Genomic DNA, 7,078 nt, shown 5'->3' on the forward strand with positions numbered 1-7,078 from the left:
AAGGAGAAGTTTCCATCCTAGTTGAAGGCCCGGCAGTGGTATAACATGCTTTCCATGGAGGATAGCGAGGCTGCCTTCTCCTCCTTAGTAGCAGTCTCGGCCTCCAATTGCTTGGCTTTGGCCTCTGCGAGCTCGACTTAAAGAGCAGCCAAGGTAGCCTTTGCAGCCTGCTCACACTCTTGAGATGCTGCAAGGCCAGCCTTGGCATCTAGCTCGCCTTGTTGAACAGTTGTGAGGGTAGCTTGGGCAGTAGTTAGGGTGGTCTGAGCAGCCTGGAGCTCGACCCAAAGCTCTTCATTCCTGGCCCTGGCCCGAGCTATGTTGCGGTGCTGAGCCAAGACCGCCTGCAAAAAGTAAGGAAACAAGTTAGGCGTATACTGGGATAAAATCAAAATAGTGTATGTTCAACTAAGGAAAGTTGGCTTACTATAAGATTCATCCCCAGCGCAGATTCCAGGACGTTCTCAGGGCTCCTCTCCTCGATTACCCTCAGGTCTTTCGGATTGGCCTTGTAAAAATGCTCCACTGTATGGTTCGCTGTCTCATAGAGAGTCCCCCGAAAGGTGTTTGGGATCTTCTCCAGGTCCTGGGCATTGACTGGGATGCATACGGTGGTGGCGGGGACAATAGGCGCTGGGGGATCAGATGGTGTTGCCTAATCCTGAGCAGAGGCGGATGGAAACCGAGGAGGAGGCGGAGGCGGACCCTTTTTTTCCTGAGCAGCAGCAGCTGGAGCTGTTGAGCTCTGGCCTTTCCCCTTAGCCGAGGATTTGGAGGTCGTCCCTATCGCAGGAAGCACCTTCTTGGTTGTATACCGGGGCTTCTTTACGATTGGCCCCGAGCTAGGTTTTCCCTCTTGGAAAATTGTGCGGATATTGGGAACCCCTGACTGTGCCATCTCCTCGCCTGAAAAGAATGAGAAGGATGTTAATAAACATATAAGGTCATCAATTTACATAAAACATGTATACGATATAACAAAAACTCCTACCCTCCGAGCTATAGGAGGAATCTATTGCCACAAACTCCGGCCTTGGAACTGCTAGAGGAGAGGGGGAGCCTAAGTCTACAACTTCTTGAATTAGGGGAAGTTCATGCTCAGGTTCTATCTCAGGGTTGGACTACTCTACATATTGCCTAAGTCCAGGGGCAAGGATACCCTGGAGCAGAGAGGGCCACGACCTGAGATTGGTTTCATACTCTTCAAAAAAGACTAACCTAAAGGATAGGGTGTTATCTACAACTATGGTGCCTTTAGGATGGCCCATGTCATGACGTAACACTAAGTGATCCACGCACTGAAGCATGGTTATGTTACGGTCGGGATCATTGGGGTGGCGATGGACGAGTTGGTTTGGATTAAACCTGACTAACCTAAGGTCGGTGACAACCCTATCTATGTCCCTATAGGGGTATGGGTTACCTTGGCCGAAGGGGCCAGCTACTGCCCCCGATGAAGCTCGCTCTACATCAAGGTCCTGAGCAGCCTCGGGAGCTCGCCTCTTCCGCACGAGAGGTACCTCGTCTTCTTCTTGCTCCCCGCCTTCATCGGCCTCAACATCCCCTTCAGGGATAGGCGGGAGCTCGCGGACTATCGGGAAGTTAGCCCATGTTTTTCTCAAGGCAAGAGTCTGGCCTTCAGTAATTAACTTACACACCAACATCGTGTCGTCAAACACGAGCTGGCGGTAATCCTTCTCGCTAGGCGGAAGCCTCGATAGAGTATCATATTATCCCCCGAGGGTCACAGATTTTTCCGTCCTCGCAAATATGGTTGCACGAAAATTCTACTTAGTTAGTATACATACGAGAAATAACTCCAGATACAAAGAGAATAATTTCACGAGCTAAGAAAGGAAAGGAGACTTACGAGGATGATTGAAGTATCAATGTTCACAGTTGCGGAACCCATTCGACATAAAGAATTGATCTTTATAATCGTTGGGATGGCTGGGGAGCTCGATGACTGAGGGCGAGTTCGGGAATCGGGTCAAGTAATAAAACCCATCACCTCGCCCTCGTTGTTTCGGGCTGGCCTTGAGGTAGAAAAAGTAAAGAATATCCGCCGGAGTGGGGACCTCCCACTCGTGCTTCAAGAAAAGATACTTCAACCCCGCCAGCAGTCGATACGAGTTCGGGGGAAGCTGAAACGACACCAAATTCACATAATTAAGGAAGTCAGCGAAGTATTGGTCAAGGGGAAGGAAGGCCCCTGCCTTTAAGTGCTCATCGCTCCAAGCCGCAAAGTCATCATGGAGTGGCATGCAGCTCCGTTCCCCTTCATATGGAGGTCGAGCAATGAGGACGCCAGACCCGACCTCAATATTATGGGACAACATTATCTTGTTGACCCTCCCTTGGGTCGTGATCTTGGAGACAATTTTCTCTGCCTCGAAGAATGCGTCAGGTTCGACCATGAACTTCTCCTCCACCACGGGGCCAAACTGAGGGATAGGGGATTCGGAGGCAACCTCATTTCCCTTGTTGGCTTGTTGAGATGATGAGCCGGCTGCACTCTTCTTGGATATGCCTTTCTTGGGTGCCATTAGGTCGCCTAGCGAACAAGAATGACGAGTCACTTAATAGGCGACCTAACATTTTATAAAGATAAAGGCAAGGAATTGCACGCGCTACCTATGCTACGTGCCTAGGTTTCCCAGTAGACCCCTGGTATTTAAGGATCTATGTGTCAGAAAAGCAGGCCATTACTTACCGGGGGAGGGTGGTATACAGAAAATCCACAAAAGAAAGTGTGTTCCCTAAGCAACCCAATTTTTTGAACCCTAACCTTTCATCTTCTATGCACCTAATGGGTATTTTCTCAAAGTTGCATAATTCTACCTAGAAAATATCCTATTTCATAAGTGCTGCAATATTAGGAGAAGTTCAAAATCTTTTGTATAACCCTAAAGTTGAAATCTATGTGCCAAAAACCAAGAAGGCACCCTAATATTGTCTATGGCGAAGCATAAAGAAATATGGCAAATAAAATGCAGAAATTTATAAAGAAAGAACCCATAAGGAATGTTATGACTTACAGTAAGATCGTCGATGCAAGAGGTGTGCTTCGTACGGATTTGGAAAGCTCACTCTGGGGCAGCTGAACGGCCGGGTCTTTGGAAGATTTGGGGTAAAGGGGGTTTTTGAAAGTTTTTCTTTTCTCTGAAAAAGAAGAAGGTGTGAGAACACAGAAGGTAGAAGACGAAGAAGAAAGTTTTCAAATGAAAGGTGGTAAGCTGTAGGATTGACCTGTCCCTTTTTGTACGTAAAAGGCATAAAACAACGTGGACCGTCCGATCAAACCAGTTCAAGATCCGAGGATAGTGTTTCGAAAGACGAAATGGCGGCAAAAAGTTGGCCAGGGCATAAATGTAGTCCTCAAAACCTGAACAGACGCCAATCGTAGCATTCCACGTGTCCAATACTCAAGTAATGGGCAAGCCTTGATAACCACGGCGGAAGTTTAAAAGTCCCCGCCGTATAAGTCAGAAAATGACATCATAGAACACGAGCAGGGACTTGGGGGGCAAATGTACGTCCTAAAATTCAGCACGAGTCTTTTAGCCAGCTCGGATACAGCTGGCTAGCCAAGAACTGTAATAGATGATCCACAAGTCCATATTTCCTTTGTAAAGGCAGCATGACTCCTCAGGTCTATATCACGAGCTGATGAATACAAAGCAATAGGCACGAACTGAAAACGTTTATAAAGCATAGCATCCTAGACACGAGCTGATGCTGCACTCAGCTCAGGGTACGCTAGAGATCTGCCGCATCCTTGGATCTTTATAAACCTAGATACGTTATAGAGACGTGCATGGTCAGACATTACATGTCCGCAAATCCCTGAAATCTCGGACACGTAATATAATCATGCATGATCAGACATCGCATGTCCGAATTATCCCTGAGGACCCATGATCAGTTTTACCTAATGATTAGACCATACCTTAGGATAAACTGTAATAATTATAATTAGTGTGAGACAGGTCACACTTGGGATTTGATTCACGTGATGACCCCAATGCCTATCCTATATATGGATTTTCTCTATAAATACTAAGACCTTGGATAGGGAAAGGTGGGGTGTAATGTAATACAAAAACTCTGTCAAAATTTAGAAAGAAAAATAGTAATAATACAAACTCGTGGACTAGGTGGATTTTAACCTCCAAACCACGTAAAAAGACAAGAGTTCTTAATATTTATTTTCTAGTGTTTTTAAGCATCATTTTCTTAACACTGTTTATCATTAAGCACTAATCCATCCCAGCTATTTTCATAATTCACTGTTGGCGAAAAACCTCGTCAACATACTCATTTAAATTCTCTTCAAATATTTAGAATTACAGTGTTACTAATCAATTAATTTAGATTTAACTAGAATTAACCTAATACAATCAAGTCCAACTTAGGTAAATGAGTCTTAACAATTTGGGTTTGCATGGAGGAGGGCTGGGTCCAGTATGTCGTTCTGACTACAAGGCCCCCTATTCAATACATAACGCAAAAGACAGGAATTAAAATCTTCGTTTTATTGATCGTTATTCAATTGATTAGGTCCAATATAGTAGTGCAAAACAAATGGGCATTCACAAGTGGAACCACCCACAAGAGAGGAATTTAAACTTTACATGTTCAATTGGGCCCAAATAAAATCTATCAAGATTATGGTCCGTTTTATTTGATCTTTTTCTCATTATCTAATATAATGGACCATCACTATAAGGCCATCGTCTAAGCACAAATTTACAAAAATGACAATTATAATGATGCATGACATGTTAATTAATTGGATGGGTCTAGCATACAATCTATATGGCATGTTACTAATTTATTCATGTCCACATTTATTACCAAAATAAATTAATAGCTAAAAAATAATTAATCAATCAATTTCATGAAATCAATCAACTAATTAATCACAATCAATCTTGAAATTATTAATAAAATTAAAATTAATTCTATTGTTCCCATCTGAAAAATATATATATATATATCTTTATTCTCTTTTTAGAAAAAAAATGCCAAAAAGATATTTTTTTTTATCAAGAAGAAAGTTACTTCATTAATCAACCAGCAAGCCAAACAATGAACAGTACAAACAATTCTTACAAACCAAAACCACAAGGGAAACCCTCCAATCCATGCTAAACGCAAGCAGCCAAAAGGCCCCAAACTAGATTACATGATTAATCTATCTATAAATCTCTGCTCTTGTATTGATAGTTTCCTATTTTTTTACATTGAAAATTTTGTACTTAATCCTATACTTTATCTCAGTAGAAATGCTATTAGCTGACCAAGAACAACTATCAAATATACATCTATTTCAGTTCCTCCAAATACCATACACTACTGCTGCTAGAACCGAATTGATGATGTCAAACATAGTTCCAAGCCTCCTACTGGAGAGCCAAACCAGCCAGCTAGAAAAATCAGCAGGCCAAGCTTGAAAACCCAACCAGCCAAATATGATGATTAGTATCTGCCTAGATAGACAGCAATCAAAAAATAGATGGCCATGAGTCTCAGTAGAAATTCCACAGACACGACAAAGCAGAGAATCAAGCACCACATTTAACTTGAGCAGATTATCACAGGTTAAGAGCTGAGTGTTAACTGTTTGCCGAAGAAGAAATCTGTGTTTAGGTATGGATAGCCGGCACCAAACAACTCTATGATAGTCTTTTTGTTGTTGACAGAGAGAGTTGTTATACAACTTAGAAGGGTGAAATTTTCCAGCACTACTAGCAGCTTTTAGCTCTTCATAGTTGAAGATATCCCTGAGATTACACAGTTTTCTCCAATACCAGCTAGTGTTAGGAGGAAGCCTATAAGACCAGAACTCAGACCCTTTTAAGTACACAGAATTTATCCATTTTACCCAAAGCAGATCATGCTTCTCAGTTATAGCCCATATGTACTTAGCTAAAATTGCTCTGTTCCAAGCTGAGCCATTCCTGAATCCAAGTCCACCATAAACTTTCGGGAGACAGACCTTAGCCATGAAGCCAAATGAATTTTACCCCGGTAACCATTAACTCCCCAAAGAAAGCCTCGACATAATTTTTCAATCTCCTTAATAATACTTTGAGGAAGTATAAAGATACCCATCCAGTAGTTTCTTAGACCAAATAAGACAGGGTGAATGAGCTGGATTCTACCAGCAAATGAAAGGTGCCTACTAGCCCAGTTATGAATTTTCATTCGAAATTTTGAATTATGATGTCACAATCTTCATGCTTCCATTTAGTTGGTCTCATAGGGACACCAAGATATTTAAGGGGAAATATACCTTCAGACAGTTGTAACTCAACAGCTAAATTCTTCCTGTCTGCAGTAGAAACCCCTCCAAAATACACATGCGATTTGCTAGCTTTAATTTCCAGCCCAGTAATAGCACTAAACTCCTCAAGAGCACTCTTTAGCACTCGAACAACAACCATAGATCCTTTACAAAATAAGAGTAAATCATCTGCAAAACAAAGGCTTAGCAAATTCAGGCTTTTACACATCTGATGGTATCTGAAAAATGTGTCAAGAGCTGCCAATTGAAGCCTCCGAGTGAGATATTCCATGATTAGGACAAATAAAAGAGGCGACAGAGGGTCCCCTTGCCTAAGCCCCTTCTCACCCTTAAATTTTCCTTGAACTCTGCCATTCATGAGTAAATAATAAGATGTGTTTTCCAAGCATGTCATTATCCATTTGATAAATCTCACAGGGAAACACACAGGTTTTAAAAGATCTTCAATGAACCACCAATCAACTGTGTCATAAGCTTTACTAATATCAATTTTGATTGCACACCTTGGAGAAGTAGCTGATCTCCCATAATTCTTGATAAGGTCTTGAAAAATCATTATGTTGTGAGCTATTGATCTACCTTTAACAAACGCTCCCTGATTAGATTGAACCAAGATAGGAAGGACCTTAGCTAGGCAAGAGCAAAGCAGCTTAGAGATACATTTGTATAAGGTAGAACAACACGCTATAGGCCTATAATCCACAGCCTGAGAAGGGTTCTCACATTTGGGGACCAGAGATAATATGGTATCAAGCAGCTCCTCAGGGA

Source organism: Humulus lupulus, chromosome 5 (genome assembly GCF_963169125.1).
Source record: "Humulus lupulus chromosome 5, drHumLupu1.1, whole genome shotgun sequence".
Taxonomy (NCBI): Eukaryota; Viridiplantae; Streptophyta; class Magnoliopsida; order Rosales; family Cannabaceae; genus Humulus; species Humulus lupulus.